This window comes from Pristiophorus japonicus, chromosome X, assembly GCF_044704955.1.
Source record: "Pristiophorus japonicus isolate sPriJap1 chromosome X, sPriJap1.hap1, whole genome shotgun sequence".
NCBI classification, from domain to species: Eukaryota; Metazoa; Chordata; class Chondrichthyes; family Pristiophoridae; genus Pristiophorus; species Pristiophorus japonicus.
Window position 1 is genome coordinate 16,045,499 of NC_092010.1, and position 23,665 is coordinate 16,069,163.

The 23,665-nt window shown below is 48.5% G+C and overlaps 1 pseudogene; it reads left to right on the forward strand.

Moving 5' to 3' along the window:
* The first annotated feature begins 2,006 nt into the window (after positions 1–2,006).
* On the forward strand, positions 2,007–2,244 carry LOC139241055 (U2 spliceosomal RNA; annotated as a pseudogene).
* The last annotated feature ends 21,421 nt before the right edge of the window (positions 2,245–23,665 follow it).

Below are 23,665 nucleotides of genomic sequence, written 5' to 3' on the forward strand. Positions count from 1 at the left end.
TCTGCAATCATGGATGAGGTGGTATCTTGAATCCTGCAACATCTATGTGGATTTTGATGCTTTCCGAATCGCTGTCTGTTAACCTCGTGCTCCTGATAACGTGTAACTCTAACATCTCCTCGTCCTGTTGTTGTCCTTCCATGCTATGTAGTCCCTTGGGATTTCTACTCATAGCTTTGAACGCTGGACTCATAGCTTTAAAAGCTGGTTTACCCTTCAGTCGACATGCCTTCGCAAGATGCCCAGTCTTTCTGCAGAAGAAACACTCTGCCTTCACGTATGGACAACTTTGAGCAATGTGTTGTCCCAGGCACCTATAGCACGACTTCGACGCTCTGTTAGAATTTCCAGTTTCTGAGACTTTGGGCCCCCACTGTCTTTTACTTTGAACCTGCAGGTGATTTACCTCGGTTGACTGATGACCGTAATTATTATTTAATTCTCGGGAATATTGTTCAGCCATGTCCATCGACCTCGCTGTCTGACAAGCACTCTCAAAAGTCAAGTCATCCGTCATCAATAACTTCCTTCTGATCACATCATTTTTCACCCCACAAACAAACAATCCCATAATGCTCAGTTTTGAAAGTTTCCAAAATTACAGTGCATCGATAGCTTTCTTAATGCTATGATGTAATCACTGATACTTTCATCAGACTTTTGATTCCGAATCCCAAAACGATAGCTTTCAGCAATTTCTAACGGTTTGGGGTTATAGTGCTGTTCCAGCTTTGTTAAAATCTCTTTAAGCGTTGTGTCCTTTGGCTCGTCAGGCACAAGCAGATTTACTAGGGTGTCGAACAATGCCGGATCTGCCTTCCATAAGAAGATCGCTCTCTTACGTTCCAACACAGCCCGGTTCTGGACTGCATTGTCTGGAACTTCGATTATGTTATTTGCAGTGAAATACATTTCTAGCCTATCCACATATCCTTTCAAATGTTCCCGGTCGTGTCTATATTCCCCCAAATGTCCGATTACACCTGCCATTTTAATCTCTAGCTGTTCACACCGTGTGCTGTTTTTTACCTTGGATTTTGCAGCTTTTTCCAAAGACAGAAACTTCCAAAGTCTCTCTGTCGCCTGGCTGAATCCTTCCCCAACAAAATTTAAGCTTTAAATCATCCGAAAAATCCCATCTCGGCACGAAATGTGATATATTCACAGAGCACAAGCACACATAGCTTCCTACATGGCAGGCAGCTCTCTCGGAAGCCTCCGGAAATCTGCCTGGTTCTGTTTAATGATTAACTCTGCAGTTGCAGTACACAATACGTCCACATCCACAGTGTGGAGCTACAAACATTACAAGCTTACAGACATTACATGTCCCTTTGCAGATTTTTTGTGTCCTCCTCACAATTTGCTTTCCCACCCATCTTTGTGTCATCAGCAAACTTGGCTACATTACACTCGGTCCCTTCATCCAAGTCATTAATATAGATTGTAAATAGTTGAGGCCCCAGCACCGATCCCTGGAGCACCCCACTGATTACAGTTTGCCAGATCAATTGTTAATTTTAAATCGGTGATTGATAGCTTTATGTTAACTAAAGGTATTAAGGGATATGGGGCAAAGATGGGCATATGGAGTTAGGTCGCAGATCAAACATGATCTCATTGAGTGGTGGAACAGGCTTGAGGGGTTCAATGGCCTCCTCATATTCCTCTGTGCTGGACTTTCAGAGCAAAAGGGAACATTGGTAGCACAGCACTTATTCTTTTTAGGTGAAGTCCTCAGAGAATTTCCAAAATAAATGTTGTTAGAGTGTTGGTGAAGTCTTGACAAAATCTCGATGTGTTTCTGAGCAGCAAGTGAACATGAAATGGTGAGTATCTGTTTAAGTAACGCTTGAAATCGACATCAATGTTGCTGGTCGCTGTTAGGGGAGGGGGTGAGGACAACTTGCCACCAAAATGCCGTGCAGCCTCTTTAATGAGCGCTAGCAGGGATTTTTAAGTGGCAACTAGTGCCTTAACGAGCCTCCTGCTGGCTGTTCCTAGTGCAGGCTTCTCGGCCTTTTGGCTAAGATCATGCGTAACTGACCTGACAGGGGAGTAACCATGACCCCAACGTGGTTCTCCCTGGATCAGGAAGGTGATTCTCCTATGCTTTTTGGAAATAGGAGGTGGATGGGGTGGCTTGACCCATCCACCTCCACGGAGGTGTGTGGGGGGCCTGACCCATCCACCTCCATGGCACGAATCTGGTATTGCAGTACTTCCAGGAACGGTGCAGTGGCTCTAGGCCTTTTGGCTAAGAGCATTGGCGCAGAGTGATCCTTGATGTGTGCAAGGTGACCTCTGGCGTTTGTGATTTGACAAAGAATTGGAAAGATTGGCAACGAATTAAAAAAAAAGCTCCAAAAGAGTTTCAACTACTTTTCCAAGCTGGCATCTTGTACTAAATCTAGGCTAAACTGGCGTTTCAGCTCAAGACCCCATCTTGTTAGCGACTGAATGCGCTGCCAAAAATCGCAGCCAGTATCTCCCTTTAGGCTTTCTTCAAAGTTTATTTAGATGATGTTCCACTCATCCACAACCACACCCCGCCCACTGGGCTTGGAGTGACGATTGATAACGCGGCCAACCTGCATCATCAGTGACATTACAATGACTATTGACACCACAGCACAATCCTGCATTGCGTTATTGACATGTCACGATTTCGGGCTAGTGGTTATTTAGGGATAGTGGTTGGGTTGTTAGGGCTCAGGTTAGAGTGTTGGCTTAGTGGTTAGGATTAAAGGTTCGTGGTTAGGATTGGGATTCAGATTAAGTTTAGGATTAGGCATTAGGATTAGGTGAGCATTAGGGTTAGTGGTTGGGGCTAATGGTTTGGATTAATGTCAGAAGCCACTAGTGAAAACACCAATGTCACTAGATGCGTCCTTTTTCATTTCATGTTTTTTTTTACACACGCAGACGAGTCACATAAGAGCCACATGAATTGTTCACCCAAGGAACCTTCTTTCTGGCCCAAGCCTAATTTACTCCCTTCTGTCACATCTCTATATTTCTCACAGAAAGTGATATCATGGACATTAGATTTTAAGTGCACGAAATTGCCCATTTTATAGCTCTGTTAGTGCATCCTGGGTGCAAGACACTTTTTGCCTGGGGAAGGGTGAGCTACTGCCTCTCGGGAAATTGCCCAGGAGTTTGTGGAGGCACTGCCATTGCAGCGTCACGCCCCACAGTTAGCACCCCGGTCTGCCATGTAACCGGCGATGACGTCATTGTTGTGCGCGGTGACCCCTCACCGCCCCGTGTCGACCACTTAACGTCCCATGGAGGAAATAGCCCCGCGAGGCTATGCAAGCGGATGTCAACGCCAGCATCGTGAAGCTGGCCGACATCTGATCTCGGGGCGCTAGTTAAATCTTGGGTGCCGGGCTGCAGGCTCAGTCACACACTGCCTTGGTGGCCTAGTGGAGGCCATCAGAGGTCTTGCAGAGTGTGCAGCAGCACTCCTCTTTAATAGACGGGGAGGGACGTTGAAGCGCATCAGTGCTAAGCGGACCATATGCGTCGTGCATCCTTCAGCACCCCAGTGGCACCCCGGGTACCGCCCCCAAAGAGAGTGGAGCATGAAAATTGCACTCCGCTTCCTTTGAGCTGTGGCAAGAGCAATTCCGCGGCGGGGACGGGACTTCTGCACCGGGCGCTAAAAGACCCGGCCACAGAAGGTTACCGCCCCCAATTGGGGCGCAGTGCAATTTCACCTCCTAAACTTTGGCACATGACTAGGCGGATCCAGATGATGGACTGCTTACTTCCAATCATTAGGCTGCCTGCAAAGAGCTTCTGACAATAGCATGTCACTAGGCCCCACTTGTCACCATCTGATGCCACCGTCATATCTTCATCCATTACATCCCTTTAGCTTTCACTGAAGCTGGTTTCACTACCATGACTATTGCCCACAAAGAGGCACTCTGATTCCAATGTGTAAGTGGTTGCTGAATTTGGTCTCTCAATGTAAGTGGTTCCTGGATTTGGTGGCTCGGTGTAAGTGGTCCCTGGATTTGGTCTCTCGGTGTAAGTGGACCAGGGATTTAGACCCTCATTGTGAGTGAACCCTGGATAAGGTCCCTTATTGTAAGTACTCCATCGATTTGGTCACTCAGTGTAAGTGGTCCCTCGATTTGTTCACTCAGTGTAATTGGCCCCTTGATTTGGTCTCTCAGTTGAAGTGGTCCCTGGATTTGGTCTCTGGGTGTAAGTGGTCCATGGATTTGGTCTCTCAGTGCAAGCGACCCCTGGATTTGGTCTCTCAGTGCAAGCGATCCCTGGATTTGGTCTCTTGATGTAAGTGGTCCCTAGATTTAGTCTCTCAATGGAAGTAGTCCCTGAATTTGGTCTCTCGATGTAAGTGGGCCATGGATTTGGACCCTCGTTGTAAGTGAACCCTGGATAAGATCTCTTGGTGTAAGTACTCCCTGGATTTGGTCTCTCGGTGAAAGTGGTCCCTGGATTCGGTGTCTCAGGATAAGTGGTCCTTGGATTTGTTCTCTCGGTGTAAATGGTCTCTGGATTTGGTCTCTCGATCTAAGTGGACCCTGAATCCAGTCTCTCAGTGTAAGTGGTCCCTGTATTTGGTCTCTCAGTGTAAGTGGTCCCTGGATTCAGTCTCTCGGTGTAAATGGTCTCTGGATTTGGTCTCTCAGTGTAAGTGCTCCCTGGATTTGATCTCTCTGGGTAAGTAGTCCCTGGATTTGGTCTCTCGATCTAAGTGGTCCCTGGATTCGGTCTCTTGGTGTAAGTGGACCTTGGATTCAGTCTCTCGGTGCAAGTGGTCCCTGGATTCGATCTCTCAGGGTAAGTGGTTCCTGCATTTGGTCTCTCAGTGTAGTTGGTCCCTTGATTTGGTCTCTCAATGTAAGGGGTCCCTGGATTTGGTCTCCAGCTGTACATGGTCCCTGGATTTGTTCTCTCAGTGTAAGTGGTCCTTCGATTTGGTCTCTCAGTTGAAGTGGTCCCTGCATTTGGTCTCTCGATGTAAGTGGACCATGGGTTTGGTCCCTCGTTGTAAGTGAACCCTGGATAAGATCTCTTGGTGTAAGTACTCCCTGGATTTGGTCTATCGGTGAATGTGGTCCCTGGATTCGGTGTCTAAGGGTAAGTGACCCTTGGATTTGTTCTCTCAGGGTAAGTGGTCCCTGGATTTGCTCTGTCAGTGCAAGCGGTGCCTGGATTCGGTCTCTCAATGTAAGTGGTCCCTGGATTTGGTCTCTGAACGTAAGTGGTCCTTGGATTTGGTCTCTCAGTGTAAGTGGTCCATGGATTTGTCTCTCAATGTTAAGGCGTACCTGGATTTGGTCTGCAGGTGTAAGTGATCCATGGATTTGGTCTCTCACTGTTAAGGGGTAATTGGATTTGGTCTCTAGGTGTAAGTGGTCCCTGGATTTGGTCCCTCAGTGTAAGTGGTCCCTGGATTTGGTCTCTCGGTGTAAATGGTCCCCGGATTTGGTCTCAGGGTGTAAGTGGTCCCTGGATTCCGTGTCTCTCGGTAAGTGGTCTCTGGATTTGTTTCCTCAGTGCAAGTGGTCCCTGGATTTGTTCCTTCAGTTTAAGTGGTCCCTGGATTCGGTCTCTCAGTGCAAGTAATCCATGGATTTGGTCTCTCAGTGTGAGTGGTCCCTGGATTTGTTCTCTCAGGGTAAGTGGTCCCTGGATTTGGGCTCTGGGTGTAAGTGGTCCCTGGATTCGGTCTCTCAGGTTAAGTGATCACTGGATTCGGTCTCTCAGCTTAAGTGATCCCTGGATTCGATCTCTCAGGTTAAGTGATCTCTGGATTTGGTCTCTCGGTTTAAGTGGTCCCTGGATCTAGACTCTCAATATATGTGGTCCAGGAGTCAGTCTCTCTGTTTAAGTCGTCCCTGAACTTGCTCTCTCAGTGTTAGTGGTCTCTGGGTGTAAGTGGTCCTTGGATTTGGTATTTCGGTGTATGGGGTCAGTGGATTTGGTGCCTCAGCAAAAGTGGTTCCCGGATTTGGGATCTTGATGTAAGGGCTCCCTGGATCTTGTCTCTCAGTGTAAGTGGTCCCTTGATGTGGTTTGCTAGTGTAAGTGGTCCCTGGATTTGGTCTCTCAGTGTAAGTTGTCCCTGGCTTTGGTCTCCTGATGTAAGTGGTTCATGGATTTAGTCTCCCAGTTTAAGTGGTCACTGGATTCGTCTCAGGGTGTAAATGGTCCCTGGATTCGGACTCTGCATGTAAGTGGTCCATGGATTTGGTCTCTCAGTGTAAGTGGTCCATGGATTTGGTCTCTCGGTGTAAATGGTCCCTGGATTTGGTCCTGCAGTGTAAGTGGTTCCTGTATTTGGTCTCCCAGTTTAAGTGGTCACTGGATTCGTCTCACAGTGTAAGTGGTCCCTGGATTTGCTCTCTCAGTGTAAGTGGTCCCTGGATTCGGTCCCTCAGTGTGTGGTCTCTGGATTCGGTCCCTCAGTGTGTCGTCCCTGCATTTGGTCTCTCGGTGTAAGTGGTCCCTGGATTTGATCTCTCAATGTAAGTGGTCCCTGGATTTGGTCTCTCGATGTAAGTGGACCATGGATTTGTCATTTCAGTGTAAGTGCTCACTGGATTTGCACCCTCGTGTAAGTGGTCCCGGGTTTGGTCTCAGGTTCTAAGTGGTCTCTGGATTTGGTCTCTCCGTGTAAGTGGTCTCTGGATTTGGTCTCTCAATGTAAGTAGTCCCAGGATTCAGTCCCTCGGTTTAAGTGGTTCCTAGAATTGCTCTCTCAGCGTAAGTGGTCCCTGGATTTTGTCTCTGGGTGTAAGTGGTCCCTGGGATTTGATCTCTCAATGTAAGTAGTCTCTGGGTTTGGTCCTAGAGAGTAAGTAGCCGTGGATTTTGACTGTCAGTGTCACTGGTCCCTGGATTTGGTCTCTGGGTGTAAGTGGCCCCTGGATTTGGTCTCTCGATGAAAGTGGGCCCTGGATTTAGTCTCTCAGTGTAAGTGGTCCCTGGATCTGTGTCATGTATGTACTTTTGGGATCACTAGCCACTAGATGTGGTCACTGTTGGAGGCCATTGGGCTGCATGCATGTGTGTGCAGCCCAAGTATAAAAGGCCAGCCATTTTGTATATCAGTCACTTTGGGCCTTCATAAAGCAGAGCCAAGGTCATACCTCTTGGAGTTGAACAGTACTCAGTCTAACAGTTATTGCATATACAACATTTGGCGACGAAGCAACAGGAACCTTTGCATGCAAAAATGAGCACAATTGGATTGTTGGAGCGATTTGTGAAAGGAGAAGATTGGGCAGACTTTGTGAGCCGATTGAGCCAGTTCTTCGTGGCCAACAAAATGGAGGAGGTCGGCAACGCAGATCGGCGCTGGGTGGTGTTCTTCATGGTTTATGGTCCAAAAATTTATGGTCTGATAAAGAATCTACTCCTACCTTTGAGTCCAACAGAGAAGATATATGAAGAATTGTGTACACTGGTACAGGACCATCTTAAGCCAGACGAAGGCATCATCATCTCGAGATACAGATTTTACACGCACGTTCGCTCAGAGGGCCAGAATGCGGCGGAATTCGCTGCCGACCTGAGACGTCTAGCAGGACCGTGTAAGTTCGTGGCTGTGTTGGCAGACATGCTGCGGGACTTCTTTGTAATCGGCATCAACCACGAGGTGATCCTGCGTAAATGACTGGCGGTGGAGATGTTGGACTTGAACAGGGCCATCACAATCACTCAGTCATGCATGACGATGGATAGAAGTCTAAAGCAGATATCAGTGAAAAATCAAAACTCGGCAAGCACTGTAAATATGAGTGATTTGGCGTTCGGCAGAGTGGCACATGGCAGGGCCTACCCGACTGCGTACGCGAAACCTGTGGCTGCCCAAAGTCCGCCAGCAGGAATGCATCCGATTTCTCCGTGTTGGCGTTGTGGGGGAAATCACCGGCACCAGCAGTGCCGATTTAAGCAATATCGTTGCAAAGGCTGTCTGAGAGTGGGGCATCTCCAGCGCAAGTGTCCGCAGATGAGCAAGCGTGCTGCGACACACCATGTGGAGGATGATGTTCAGACTAGCGTGGATCCGGATACGCAATCCAAGATACCAGAGGAGGAAGTGTATGGACTGTACTTGTTCCTAACTAAGAGCAAACAGATAATGATCAATGTGAAATTTAATGGGGTGCCGGTATTGATGGAACTGGACATGGCGGCGAGTCAATCGATAATGAGCCAGAGGGCATTCAACAAGCTGTGGGATACTAAGGCTGTGAGGCCCAGGCTGAGTCCAGTCAATGCCAAGTTGCGCACATACACCAAAGAACTCAGAACGGTGATTGGCAGTGCCACAATTAAAGTGTCGTATGACAGTGCGGTTCACGAGTTACCGCTATGGATGATGTGTATGGGGTTAAAAAGATGCATCAGTACCTGTTTGGTCTTTGGTTTGAACTGGAGACAGATCACAATCTGCTCATTTCACTGTTCTCTGAAAACAAAGCGATCAATACCAATGCTTCATCCCACATTCAGAGGTGGGCGCTGACATTATCCGCTTATGATTATGTCATTCGCCATAGACCTGGCACCGAGAATTGTGCCGATGCTTTGAGCTGTCTGCCGTTGCCCACACCGGAGGTGGAAACGCCACAACCAGCGGACCTATTGTTCGTTATGGATGCTTTTGAGAGTGAAGGAACCCCTGTCACGGCTCAACAAGTGAAGACCTGGACCAGCCAGGACCCAATTTTATCGGGGGTGAAGAGTTGTATCCTCAAAGGTGATTGGTCTGCCATACCCAAGCAAATGTGCGAGGAGACCAAATCTTACATTCGTCGCAAAGACGAACTGTCTATTCAGTCGGATTGTATACTGTGGGGCAATCATGTTGTTATGCCCAAGAAAGGGAGAGAGAAATTTGTACGTGAGCTGCATAGCACACATCCCAGCATTGTAATGATGAAAGCCATCGCCAGGTCTCATGTATGGTGGCCGGGAATTGACTCTGAGCTGGAATCATGTGTGCATCAGTGCAACACTTGCATGCAGCTCAGCAAAGCACCAGCGGAATCGCCGCTGAGTCTGTGGTCGTGGCCGTCTAAACCATGGTCCAGGATCCACATAGACTTTGCAGGTCCCTTCCTGGGGAAGATGTTTTCAGTTGTGGTGGATGCATATTCGAAATGGATAGAGTGTATAATCATGTCATCCAGCACATCCACAGCTACCATTGAGAATCTCAGTGTCATGTTCGCGACACATGATCTGCATGACATCGTTGTTAGCGACAACGGATTGTGCTTCACCAGTCAGGAGTTTCAAGAGTTCATGAAACAATGGTATCAAACATATAAGGTCAGCACCGTTCAAATCTGCATCCAATGGGCAAGCAGAACGTGCTGTCCAAATCATAAAGCAGAGTATGAAGCGAGTAACCCAAGGGTCACTGCAGACCTGCCTGTCATGCATACTGCTTAGTTACAGAACAAGACCACACATGCTTACTGGGGTCTCGCCTGAACTAATGATGAAGAGAGGTCTTAAGACTCTTGTACACCCTGACTTGAATAATCATGTTGAATATAGAAGACAAGTCAGCAAGGGTATCATGATCGCGCAGCTGTGTCACGCGATATTTCTGTAAATGATTCCTGTATATGTTCTGAATTATGGTCAGGGTCCCAAGTGGATCACTGGTACTGTCATGGCCAAGGAGGGCAAAATAGTATTTATTTTCAAGCTCAAAAATGGGCAAACATGCAGGAAACATATAGATCAGACAAAGCTGCGGCACACAGACGAACCGGAACAGTCGGAGGAAGAGACAATCGACGACCAACCAACCTATCCCCAGTTAGCAGAGGACTCAGTGGTCATCAGCGAATCGGGACTTTCAATCACTAACATATTCAATGAAAATAGACTTTCAATCCCTGACATGGCCAATGCCACTCCCATCAGGTGAACCACCCAGCCACCAGTCACAACAGACTCTGAACACTCACCCAAGGCTGGAGTTGAACTAAGACGGTCAACCCGGGAGTGTAAAACACCGGACCGTCTCAATTTGTAAAAGACTGTGTTAATATCTCAGAGGGGTGTATTGTCATGTATGTACTTTTGGGATCACTAGCCACTAGGTGGTATCACTGTTGAAGGCCATTGGGCTGCACGCATGTGCGTGCAGCCCAAGTATAAAAGGCCAGCCATTTTGTATATTAGTCACTTTGCGCCTTAATAAAGCAGAGCCAAGGTCATAACTCTTGGAGTGAAACAGTACTCAGTCTAACAGTTATTGCATACATAGCAATCTGGTCTCTCAGTGTAAGTGGTACCTGGATTTAATCTCAGGGTGTAAGTGGTCCCTGGATTTGGGATCTTGGTGTAAGGGGTCCCTGGATCTTGTCACTCAGTGTAAGTGGTCCCTGGATTTGGTCTCTCAGTGTAAGTGGTCCCTGAATTTGGTCTCTCAGTGTAAGTGGTCCCTCGATTTTGTCTTTCAGTGTAAATGGTCCCTGGATTTGTTCTCTCAATGTAACTGGTCCCTGTTAAGCTCATAATAAAGGATGAAACTGAGTACCGTAAGCAATGAGTAAGTGTAACCTTAGCTCCTTTAATTAGACTCCAGAGTGCAGGCACTGCTTGGGTGGCCTGCTTATATACGGTGCTCCCAAGGGATGCTGGGATCCCTTGGGACTCCAACAGGTAGGCCCTCTGGTGGTGGTGTGATATAGGTTGCCAAGGGTTAAATACATAACATTACTCACTCCCTCATAAAGTCAATAGTACACTTATTTACAGGGTGAGACGATCTGGGGCTTTTTGCTCCCTTGTCAATCGTCTCGGTACAAATGCAGGTGTGGGTGGGTTGGTTGGTTATTCACTGGGCTACTGGGCAGCCGGCCTTGCTGGGCTGCTGGGGATGGTGAGTTCGGCTTCGTGGTCAACCATGATGTCGGTTGCCACTTGTGTGTGTGTTGGAGGGTCAAAGTTGGTGGTGTCCTCTTCGGGTTGCTTGTAGCTGTTAGTGAACCGCAATTTGATTTGGTCCAAATGCTTTGTGCATGTTAGTCGATTAGCCAATTTGATCTGAAACACCCTACTCCCTTCTTTGGCTACGACCGTGCCAGCGAGCCATTTGTGTCCATGTCCATAATTGAGTACAAACACAGGATCAGTGACCTCAATATCACGTGACAAATTTGCGTGATCATGGTATATACTTTGTTGATGCTGCCTGTCCTCTATGTGATCATGGAGATCAGGGTGGACAAAAGAGAGCCTTGTTTTGAGCACCCTTTTAATGAGCAGCTCGGCTGGGGGAACCCCGGTGAGCGAGTGGGGTCTGGTGCGGTAGCTGAGCAGAACTCGGGACATTCGGGTCTGCAAGGAGCCTTCCACACGCTTTTCAGGCTTTGCTTGATGGTCTGAACTGCCCGTTCTGCCTGGCTGTTGGATGCGGGCTTGAATGGGGCAGGTGTGACGTGCTTGATCCCATTTCGGGTCATGAATTCCTTGAATTCAGCACTGGTGAAACATGGCCCATTGTCACTGATTAGGACATCAGGCAGGCTGTGTATGGCAAACATGGCTTGTAGGCTTTCGATGGTGGCGGTGGACATGCTTACAGACATTATGACACATTCAATCCATTTTGAATAGGTATCCATGACAAGCAAGAACATTTTGCCTAGAAATGGGCCTGCATCGTCAACGTGGATCCGAGACCACAGTTTGGAGGGCCACGACCACAAACTTAGCGGTGTCTCTCTGGGTGCATTGCTCAGTTGAGAGTAAGTGTTGCACTGGCACACGCATGACTCTAAATCTGAGTCGATGCCGGGCCACCACACATGGGATCTGGCTATGGCTTTCATCATTACAATGCCTGGATGGGTGCTGTGTAGGTCATGAATGAACGTTTCCTTGCGTTTCTTGGGCAAGACCATGCAATTACCCCACAAAAGACAGTCCGCCTGCAAGGACATTTCGTCTTTGCGCCTGTGGAACGGCTTAATCGGCTCCTGCATCTCCGCTGGGACATTGGACCAGCTCCCATGGAGGATACAGTTTTTTTTACCAGGGACAGTAAAGGATCCTGGCTGTTCCAGGTCCTGATCTGGCGGGCTGTAACGGGTGACTTTTCGTTTTCGAATGCATCCATCACCATGAGCAAGTCTGCAGACTGTGCCATTTCCACCCTGGTGATGGGCAATGGTAGCCGACTGAGAGCATCAGCGCAGTTCTCTGTGCCCGGTCTGTGGCGGATTACGTAGTTGTATGCTGACAGCGTGAGCGCCCATCTTTGGATGCGGGCAGAGGCATTGGTGTTAATCCCTTTGTTCTCTGATATGAGTGGCTTATGGTCAGTTTCAAGCTCAAACTTGAGACCAAACAAATACTGGTGCATTTTTTCACCCCGTAAACGCATGCCAGAGCTTCTTTTTCAATCATGCTGTAGGCCCGTTCGGCCTTGGACAGACTCCTGGACGCGTAAGCGACCGGTTGCAAAATCCCCAATTCGTTAGCCTGTTGTAACACACACCCGACCCCGTATGATGACGCATCGCAAGCTAGCACTAATCGTTTACATGGGTTGTACAGAACAAGCAGTTTGTTTGAACATAACAGATTTCTGGCTTTCTCAAAGGCAGCCTCTTGTGAATTCCCCCAGACCCAGTCGTCTCTCTTGCGCAGTAGCTCATGTAGGGGTTCTAGCAAGGTGTTTAACCCGGGTATGAAATTGTCAAAATAGTTGAGGAGTCCCAGGAATGACCGCAGCTCCGTCACGTTCTGTGGTCTTGGCGCGTTCTTGATGGCCTCCATCTTGACGTCGGTGGGTCTGATGCTGTCTGTTATGATTCTTCTTCCCAAGAACTCAACCTCTGGCGCCAGGAAAACACACTTCGAGCGTTTCAACCTGAGTCCCACGCGATCTAGCCGACTTAAGACCTCTTCCAGGTTCTTCAAGTGTTCGATGGTGTCCCGACCTGTAATCAGTATGTCGTCCTGGAAAACCATGGTGCGAGGAACCAACTTTAGCAGGCTCTCCATGTTCCGTTGGAAAATTGCCGCGGCCAACCGAATCCCGAACGGGCATTTGTTATAGATGAGCAGACCTTTGTGTGTGTTGATGCAGGTGAGGCCTTTCGAAGATTCCCCCAGCTCCTGTGTCATGTAGGCCGAGGTCAGGTCCAACTTGGTGAAGGTCTTTCCTCCAGCCAGGGTCGCAAATAGGTCTTGGGTAGCAGGTACGGTCCTGTTGCGAAAAACGGTCAATCGTTACTTTATAGTCCCCACAAATTCTGACCGTGCCGTCACTAAGTACCGGGACAATCGGACTGGCCCACTCATTGAACTCCACGATGATGCCTTCTCGCTGCAGCCTGCTCAGCTCAATTTCCACTTTCTCTCGCATCATATACGGTACCGCCCGTGCCTTGTGGTGGATGGGTCGTGTACCAGGAACCAAATGGATCTGCACTTTCACCCCCGAGAAACTTCCAATGCCTGGCTCGAACAACGATGGAAATCTGCTCAGAACCTGGGCACATGAGGCGTCGTCAACATATGAAAGTGCTCGGATGTCGTCCCAGTTCCAGCGGATTTTTCCCAGCCAGCTTCTGCCAAACAGTGTGGGGCCATCCCCTGGCACGATCCATAGTGGGAGTTCGTGCACTGCCCTATCATAAGAGACTTTGACTTCTGCACTGCCAATTACAGGGATCAGTTCTTTGGTGTAAGTTCTTGGTGTGAATGGGGCTGAGCTTGGGCCTGTGTGTCTTGTTGCACCACAGCATGTCGAAGGCCTTTTTGCTCATTATGGACTGACTCGCACCCGTATCCAGTTCCATGGATACTGGAATTCCGTTCAGTTCAACTTTTAACATTATTGGTGGACATTTCGTGGTGAAGGTGTGTACCCCGTGCACTTCTGCTTCCTCGGTTTGAGTCTCTAGTTTAGCCTGATCCACCGTGGATCGATCTTCCTCTGCAACGTGGTGGTTTGCAGGGTTTGCAGCTCACCTGCACATTCGCTGGAGGTGTCCCATTGTTCTGCAGCCGTTGCATGCATAGTATTTGAAGCGGCATTGATAGGCTCGATGATCACCTCCACAACGCCAACAAGGTGTTAACTGCCTCGCATTAATGATTGATGGCAGACTCTGGGTCATCTGAGGTCGTGCAGCAGCCGGCGTGTATGTTTTGCCATGTATATTCCCGCTCGAAAACGACGTTACTTTGTGTACAGTACTTGCCGAAACATCTTTATGCTGCAAAATTTGTTTGGTGTTATTGCTGGAGGACATAAATGCCTGGGCTATCGTTATGGCTTTGCTCAGATTCAGTGTTTCAACAGTCAATAGTTTGCGAAGGATTACCTCATGGCCAATGCCAAGCACAAAAAAGTCTCTCAGCATTTCTTCTAGGAATCCATCAAATTCACAATGTCCTGCGAGGCGCCTTAGTTCGGCGACGTAGCTTGCCACTTCCTGGACCTCCGACCGTTGACACGTGTAGAACCGATACCTCGCCATTAAAATGCTTTCCTTAGGAGTTAGGTGCTCCCGGACCAGCGTACACAATTCTTCATAGGGTTTGGTTGTTGGTTTTACCAGAGCTAGAAGATTCTTCATGAGGCCATAGGTTGTTGCCCCACAGACGGTAAGGAGGATCGCCCTTCGTTTGGCAGCGTTCTCGTCCCCTCCCAGCTCATTGGCCATGAAGTATTGGTCGAGTCTCTACATGAAGGCTTCCCAATTGTCCCCTTCGGAGAACTTCTCCAGGATACCAACTGTTCTTTACATCTTTGCGCAGTTGTTCATTATCTCGTCGCCAATTGTTAAGCTCATAACAAAGGATGAAACTGAGTACTGCAAGCAATGAGTAAATGTGACCTTAGCTTCTTTCTTTAGACTCCAGAGTGCAGGCACCACGTGGGTGGCCTGCACTTCCAAGGGTGGGTGCTTCCAAGGGATGCTGGGACTCCAACATGTAAGCCCTCTGGTGGTGGTGGGATACAGGTTGCCAAGGGTCATAACATACATAACAGTCCCTGGATTTGGTATCTCAGTGTAAGTGGTCCCTGGATTTCATTTCAGGGTGTAAGTGTTCCCTGGATTCGGTCTCTCAGTATATGTGGTCCCTGGATTTCGTCGCTCAGTGCAAGCGGTCCCTGGTTTTGGTCTCTCAATGTAAGGGGTCCCTCGATTTGGTCTCTAGCGGTAAGTGGTCCCTGGATTGGGTCTCTCAGTGTATGTGCTCCCTGGATTTGGTCTCTCAGTGCAAGCGGTCCCTGGATTTGGTCTCTCAATGTAAGTGGTCGCTGGATTTGGTCTCTTGGTATAAGCGGACACCGGATTTGGTCTCTCGATGTAAGTGGTCCCTGCATTTGGTCTCTCGATGTAAGTGGCCCATGGATTTGGTCCTTTCTTGCAAGTGAACCCTAGAGAAGGTATTTTGGTATAAGTACTCCCTGGATTTAGTCTCAGGGTGTAAGTGGTCCCTGGATTTGGTCTCTCGGGGTATTGGACCCTGGATTCAGTCTCTCAGTGTAAGTGGACCCTGGATTCGGTCTCTCAGTGTTCGTGGCTGCTGGATATTGTCTCTCAGTATAAGTGGTCCCTGGATTTGGTCTCTCAGGGTAAGTGGTCCCTGGATTTGGTCTCTCAGTGTAAGTGGTCCCTGAACTTCTTCTCTTAGTAAAAGTGGTCCCAGGATATGTTCTCTCAGTGTACGTGGTCCCTGGATTTGGTCTCTCGATATAAGTGGTCCATGGATTTGCTCTCCCAGTGTACGTGACCCCTGGATTTGGTCTCTGCGTATAAATGGTCTCTGGATTTGGACTCTCCTTGTAAATGGTCTCTGGATTTGGTATCTCGGTGCAAGTGGTCTTTCGATTTGGTCTCTCAGTGTAAGTGGTCCCCGGATTTGGTCTCTCGGTGTAAGTGGTCCCTGGATTTGGTCTCTCGGTGTAAGTGGTCCCTGGATTTCGTCTCTCAGTGTAATTGGTCCTTGGATTTTGCAGTGCCGCAAAAAAGTAAATGCCGGGGCATTTAAAGTCCCAGCTAAGAGAGCCCTAAACAGGCAGCGCCTCACAGCTAATCTAGCGTGCCTTAATGACCCTGAGATGCTGAATGCACACAGTGCTTGGTCTGCCCCCCCAGGCCTCTATAACTAGTGTCTGCAAAGAGACACTTGGTCACTCAACCAGAAAACACCAGGACTGGTTTGATGAGAATGATCAGGAGATCCAAGAACTAATAGATCGCAAGCGCAGAGCATTTCTAAGCCTCAAACAGCAACCCAACGCAGGAGTAGCAAACCAACATTACAGGCAGCTCAAGGCTGAGGTCCAACAAAAAACAGGTGGTGGATGGAGAAAGCACAGTCGATACAACAACTGACCGACAGCCACAATATGCGAGGATTTTTCATCGCAGTCAAGGCCACCTACGGTCCAAACTCCCAAGGCCCCACCCCACTGCTGGCCAAGAACGGGGAAATACTCATCAAGGACACCGAGGCAGTCAGGGCCCACTGGAAGGAACACTTCGAAGATCTCCTCAATTGAGACTCTGCCTTTGACTCGAGTGTTCTCGACTCCATCCCGCAGCATGCGACCCGCCACCACCTCAGTAAAACCCCAACGTTGCACGAGATAGGAAAAGCCATAAGACAGCTCAAGAACAACAAGGCTACGGGAGTAGATGGGATCCCTGCTGAGGCGCTAAAGTATGGTGGAGAGGCGCTGTTGGCGCGGATACATGACCTCATCTCTCTCATCTGGAGGGAGGAGAGCATGCCGGGAGATCTCAGAGATGCAGTGATCGTGACCATCTTTAAAAAAGGGGACAAGTCCGACTGCGGCAATTACAGGGGAATCTCCCTGCTATTAGCCACTGGGAAAGTTGTCACTAGAGTTCTCCTCAACCGTCTTCTCCCTGTGGCCGAGGAGCTCCTCCCGAAGTCACAGTGCGGATTCCGTCCCCTACGGGGCACAACGGACATGATCTTTGCAGCGCGACAGCTGCAGGAAAAATGCAGGGAGCAGCGCCAGCCCTTATACATGGCCTTCTTCGATCTTACAAAGGCCTTTGACACTGTCAACCGCGAGGGTCTATGGAGCGTCCTCCTCCGTTTCGGATGCCCCCAAAAGTTTGTCAACATCCTTCGCCTGCTCCAAGACGACATGCAGGCCGTGATCCTTACCACCGGACTGCGTCATCGCTCCAACCCTCTTCTCAATCTTCCCCACTGCCATGCTCCACCTCACAGTCAACAAGCTTCCCGCTGGAGTAGAACTAAACTACAGAACCAGTGGGAAGCTGTTTAACCGACGCCGTCTCCAGGCCAGGTCCGAGATCACCCCAACCTCTGTCATTGAGCTACAGTACGTGGGCGATGCCTGTGTCTGCACACATTCTGAGGCTGAACTCCAGGATATAGTCGACGTATTTACTGAGGCGTATGAAAGCATGGGCCTTACGCTAAACATCTGTAAGACAAAGGTCCTCCACCAGCCTGTCCTCGCCGCACAGCACTGCCCCCCAGTCATCAAGATCCACGGCGCAGTCCTCGACAATGTGGACCATTTCCCATATCTCGGGAGCCTCTTATCAACAAGAGCAGACATTGATGAAGAGATTCAACACCGCCTCCAGTGCGCCAGTGCAGCCTTCGGCAGCCTGAGGAAAAGAGTGTTCGAAGACCAGGCCCTCAAATCTACCACCAAGCTCATGGTCTACAGGGCTGTAGTAATACCCGCCCTCCTGTATGGCTCAGAGGCATGGACGATGTACAGAACACACCTCAAGTGTCTAGAGATTACTCACCAATGATGTCTCTGCAAGATTCTACAAATGCCTGGGAGGACAGGCGCACCAACATCAGTGTCCTCGTCCAGGCTAACATTCCCAGCATTGAAACACTGACCACACTCGATCAACTTCGCTGGGCAGGCCACATAGTTCGCATGACAGACACGAGATTTCCAAAGCAAGTGCTCTATGCGGAGCTCCTTCACGAGTCAAAGGTGGACAGCGGAAACGTTACAAGGACACCCTCAAAGCCTCCCTGATAAAATGTGACATCACCACTGACAACTGGGAGTCCCTGACCAAAGACCGCCCTAAGTGGAGAAAGTGCATCCGGGAGGGCATTGAGTCTCAATGGCGAGAACATGCAGAAATCAAGCGCAGGCAGCAGAAAGAGCATGTGGAAAACCAGTCCCACCCACCCCCTCCCTCAACGACTATCTGTCCCACATGTAACAGGGTCTGTGGCTCTCGTATTGGACTGTTCAGCCACCAAAGAACTCACTTCAGGAGTGGAAGCAAGTCTTCCTTGTTTCTGAGAAACTGCCTATGATGATGATGATGATGGTAAGTGGTCCTTGGATTTGTTCTTTCAGTTTAAGTGATCCCTGTATTTGGTCTCTCAGTGTAACTGGTCCCTGGATTTGTTTTCTCAGTGTAAGTGGTCCCTGGATTTGGTCTCTCAGTGTAAGCGGTCCCTGGATTTTGTCTCTCAGTGTAAGTGGCACCTGGATTTGATCTCAGGTTGTAAGTGGTCCCTGGATTTGGTCTCTGTGTGTAAGTGGCCCCTGGATTTGGTCTCTCAGTGTAAGTGAGCTTCATCCCGCATCCAAAGGTAGGCGCTGACATTATCTGCCTATGATTATGTCATTCACCACAGACCTGGCACAGAGAATTGTGTTGATGCTTTGAGCCGGTTGCCGTTGCCCACACCGGAGGTGGAAACGCCACAACCGGTGGATTTAATGTTAATCATGGATGCTTTTGAGAATGAAGGAACCCCTGTCATGGCTCAACAAGTTAAGACCTGGACCAGCCAGGACCCGATTTTATCGGTGGTAAAGGGTTGTATCCTCAAAGGGGATTGGTCTGCCATACCTAAGCAAATGTGCGAGGAGGCCAAACCGTACATTCGTTGCAAGGACAAACTGTCTATTCAAGCAGATTGCATATTGTGGGGTAATAGCATTGCAATGCCCAAGAAAGGGAGAGAGAAGTTCGTGCGTGAGTTACACAGCTCACCTCCTGGTATCGTGATGATGAAGGCCATCGCCAGGTCCCATGTATGGTGGCCAGGAATTGATTCTGAGCTGAAAGCATGCGTGCATCAGTGCAACACTTGCATGCAGCTCAGCAAAGCACCAGCGGAATCGCCGCTGAGTCTGTGGTCGTGGCCATCCAAATCTTGGTCCAGGATCCATGTAGATTTTGCAGGTCCCTTCCTGGGCAAGATGTTTTTAGATTCAAAGTGGATAGAATGCATAATCATGTCATCCAGCACGTCCACGGCAACCATAGAGAATCTCAATATCATGTTCGTGACACATGGTCTGCCTGACATAGTGGTGAGCGACAATGGATCGTGCTTCACCAGTTAGGAGTTTCAGGAGTTTGTTAAACTTAATGGCATAAAACATGTAAGGTCAGCACCGTTCAAGCCTGCGTCCAACGTGCAGTACAAATTATCAAGCAAAGCATGAGGAGAGTAACCCAAGGGTCACTGCAGACCCGCTTGTCCTGCATACTGCTGAGTTACAGGACAAGACCCCACACACTCACAGGGGCCTCGCCTGCTGAACTCATGATGAAAAGAGGTCTTAAGACCAAGCTATCTCTGGTACACCCGGATTTAAATAATAATGTTGAATACAGAAGATAAAGTCAACAAGGGTACCATGATCAAGCAACTGTGTCACACGAGATTTCTGTTAATGATCCTATATATGTGTTGAACTATTGTCAGGGTCCCAAATGGATCGCTGGTATGGTCATGGCCAAGGAGGGCAACAGAGTATTCGTTATTAAGCTCAAGAATGGGCAAACTTGCAGGAAACACATGGATCAGACAAAGCTCAGGCATACAGACGAGCCAGAACAGTCGGACGAAGAAACAATCGACGACCAACCAACCTACCTACCAGCAGTCTTCAGAGGACTCAACGGTCATCAGTGATCCCGGAATTTCCATCACGGACCTGTTCAATCAAAATCGACTTGCAATTCCTGACATGGCCACTGCCAACCCCAACAAATCAGTCATCCAGCCATCAGCCACAACAGACCCCGCACACTCACCCAAGGCTGGATTCGAACTGAGACGGTCAACCAGGGAGCGCAAAGCATGGACTGTCTCAACCTGTGAAAAACAGTGATAAGATCTCAGAGGGGGGGGGGGGGTATTGTCATGTATGTACATTCTGTTTGTAGCCACCAGATGGCGTCATTGTTGGAGGCCACTTAGCAGCACACACATGGTGCTGCTCAAGGAATAAAAGTCCAGCCATTTTGAGAGTCAGGCACTTTGGGCCTAAAAAAAGCAGAGCAAGTTTGTACCTTGCTTAGTTAAACAGCACTCAGTTTGAACCTTTATCATATACATAACAACGTGGTTCATGGATTTGGTCTCTCAGTGTAAGTGGTCCCTGGATCTAGTCCCTCAGTGTAATTGGTCCCTGGATTTGGTCTATTGGTGTAAGTGGTCTCTGCATTTGTTCTCTCAGTGAAAGTAGTCCCTGGATTGGGTCTCTGGGTGTAAGTCGTCCCTGGATTTGGTCTCTCAGCGTAACTGGTGCATGGATTTGGTCTCTTAGTGCAAGCGGTCCCTGGATTTGGTCTCTCGATATAATGGATGCCCCGATTTGGTCTCTCAGTGTAAGTGATCCCTGGATTTGGTCTTTTGGTGTAAGCGGACCCTCGATTTGGTCTCTCAATGTAAGGGGTCCCTGTATTTGGTCTCATTTTGTAAGTGGTCCCTGGATTTGGTCTGCCATTGTAAGTGGTCCCTGTATTTGGTCTCTCAGTGTAAGTGGTCCCTGGATTTGGTCTTCCCATGTTAGTTGTTATGTCTATAAGCACTCCAGTAATGACTCCACGAGGTAAGGTATTGTATTTGAACTGTGGTGACCTTAGTCTATTTATTAGAACTCCTGAGTGAGGGTACAGCATGGTGAGATCCCTTTTATACCTGGTTACCTGTCATGTCCAGGTGACCCCTAGGTCTCCACCAGTTGCACCCTCTGGTGGTACAAGCATGGCATATACAGTGTGAAGGTACATCCAGTAGTCTTATGTAATTGTACATTGAGTGTACAGGGAATATACTTATATTATACATATACAACATAAGTGGTCCCGAGATTTGGTCTCTCGATGTAAGTGGTTCATGAATTTGGTCTCCCAGTGTAACTGGCCCCTGAATTCTATCTCTCAGTGTAAGTGGTCCCTGGATTTGTTCTCTCACTTAAAGAAGTCCCTGGATTTCATCCCAGTATCTGGATTTGGTCTCTCAGTGTAAGTAGTCCCTGGATTTGGTCTCTCAGTGTAAGTGGTTCCTGGATTTGGTCTCTCAGTGTAAGTGGTCCCTGGATTTGGTCTCTCAGTGTCAGTAGTTCCTGGATTTGTCTCTCAGTGTAAATGGTCCCTGGATTTGGTCTCTCAGTGTAAGTGGTCCCTGGATTTGGTCTCTCAGTGTAAGTGGTCCCTGGATTTGGTCTCTCAGTGTAAGTGGTCCCTGGATTTGGTCTCTCAGTGTCAGTGGTTCCTGGATTTGGTCTCTCAGTGTAAGTGGTTCCTGGATTTGGTCTCTCAGTGTCAGTGGTTCCTGGATTTGGTCTCTCAGTGTAAGTGGTTCCTGGATTTGGTCTCTCAGTGTAAGTGATCCCTGCATTTGATCTCTCAGTGTAAGTGGTTCCTGGATTTGGTCTGTCAGAGCAAGTGGTCCCTGGATTGTGTCTCTCAGTGTAAGTGGTTCCTGGATTTGGTCTCTCAGTGTAAGTGGTCCCTGGATTTGGTCTCCCCATGTTAGTTGTTATGTCTATAAGCACTCCAGTAATGACTCCACGAGGTAAGGTATTGTATTTGAAATGTGGTGACCTTAGTCTATTTATTAGAACTTCTGAGTGAGGGTACAGCATGGTGAGATCCCTTTTATACCTGGTTACCTGTCATGTCCAGGTGACCCCTAGGTCTCCACCAGTTGCACCCTCTGGTGGTACATGCATGGCATATACAGGGTGAAGGTACATCCAGTAGTCTTATGTAATTGTACATTGAGTGTAGAGGGAATATACTTATATCACACATATACAACATAAGTGGTCCCGAGATTTGGTCTCTCGATGTAAGTGGTTCATGAATTTGGTCTCCTAGTGTAACTGTCCCCTGAATTCTATCTCTCAGTGTAAGTGGTCCCTGCATTTGTTCTCTCACTGTAAGAAGTCCCTGGATTTCATCCCAGTATCTGGATTTGGTCTCTCAGTGTAAGTAGTCCCTGGATTTGGTCTCAGTGTAAGTGGTCGCTGGATTTAGTCTCTCAGTGTAAGTGGTCTCTGGATTTGGTCTCAGTGTAAGTAGTCCCTTGATTTGGTCTCAGTGTAAGTAGTCCCTTGATTTGGTCTCAGTGTAAGTAGTCCCTTGATTTGGTCTCAGTGTAAGTGGTCGCTGGATTTAGTCTCTCAGTGTAAGTGGTCTCTGGATTTGGTCTCTCAGTGTAAGTGGTCCCTGGATTTGGTCTCTCAGTGTAAGTGGTCCCTGGATTTGGTCTCTCAGTGTAAGTGGTCTCTGGATTTGGTCTCTCAGTGTAAGTGGTTCCTGGATTTGGTCTCTCAGTGTAAGTGGTTCCTGGATTTGGTCTCTCAGTGTAAGTGGTCTCTGGATTTGGTCTCTCAGTGTAAGTGGTCTCTGGATTTGGTCTCTCAGTGTAAGTGGTCCCTGGATTTGGTCTCTCAGTGTAAGTGGTCACTGGATTTAGTCTCTCAGTGTAAGTGGTCGCTGGATTTGGTCTCTCAGTGTAAGTGGTCCCTGGATTTGGTCTCAGTATAAGTGGTCTCTGGATTTGGTCTCAGGGTGTAAGTGTTTCATGGATTCGGTCTCTCAGTTTAAGTGATCCCTGGATTTGTTCTCCGAATGTAAGTGGTGGCCAGGATGTCGGTCACTCAGTTTAAGTAGTTCCTGGATTTGGTCTCTCAGTGTAAGTGGTTCCTGGATTTGGTCTCTCAATGTAAGTGGTCTCTGGATTTGCTCTCTCATTTTAAGTGGTCTCTGGATTTGGTCTCTCAGTGTAAGTGGTTCCTGCATTTGGTCTCTCAGTGTAAGTGGTTCCTGGATTAGGTCTCTCAGTGTAAGTGGTCCCTGGATTGGGTCTCTGGGTGCAAGTGGTCCCTGGATTTGGTCTCTCAATGTAAGTGGTCTCTGGATTTGCTCTCTCATTTTAAGTGGTCTCTGGATTTGGTCTCTCAGTGTAAGTGGTTCCTGCATTTGGTCTCTCAGTGTAAGTGGTTCCTGGATTAGGTCTCTCAGTGTAAGTGGTCCCTGGATTGGGTCTCTGGGTGCAAGTGGTCCCTGGATTTGGTCTCTCAGTGTAAGTGGTCCCTGGATTTGGTCTCTCAGTGTAAGTGGTCACTGGATTTAGTCTCTCAGTGTAAGTGGTCGCTGGATTTGGTCTCTCAGTGTAAGTGGTCCCTGGATTTGGTCTCAGTATAAGTGGTCTCTGGATTTGGTCTCAGGGTGTAAGTGTTTCATGGATTCGGTCTCTCAGTTTAAGTGATCCCTGGATTTGTTCTCCGAATGTAAGTGGTGGCCAGGATGTCGGTCACTCAGTTTAAGTAGTTCCTGGATTTGGTCTCTCAGTGTAAGTGGTTCCTGGATTTGGTCTCTCA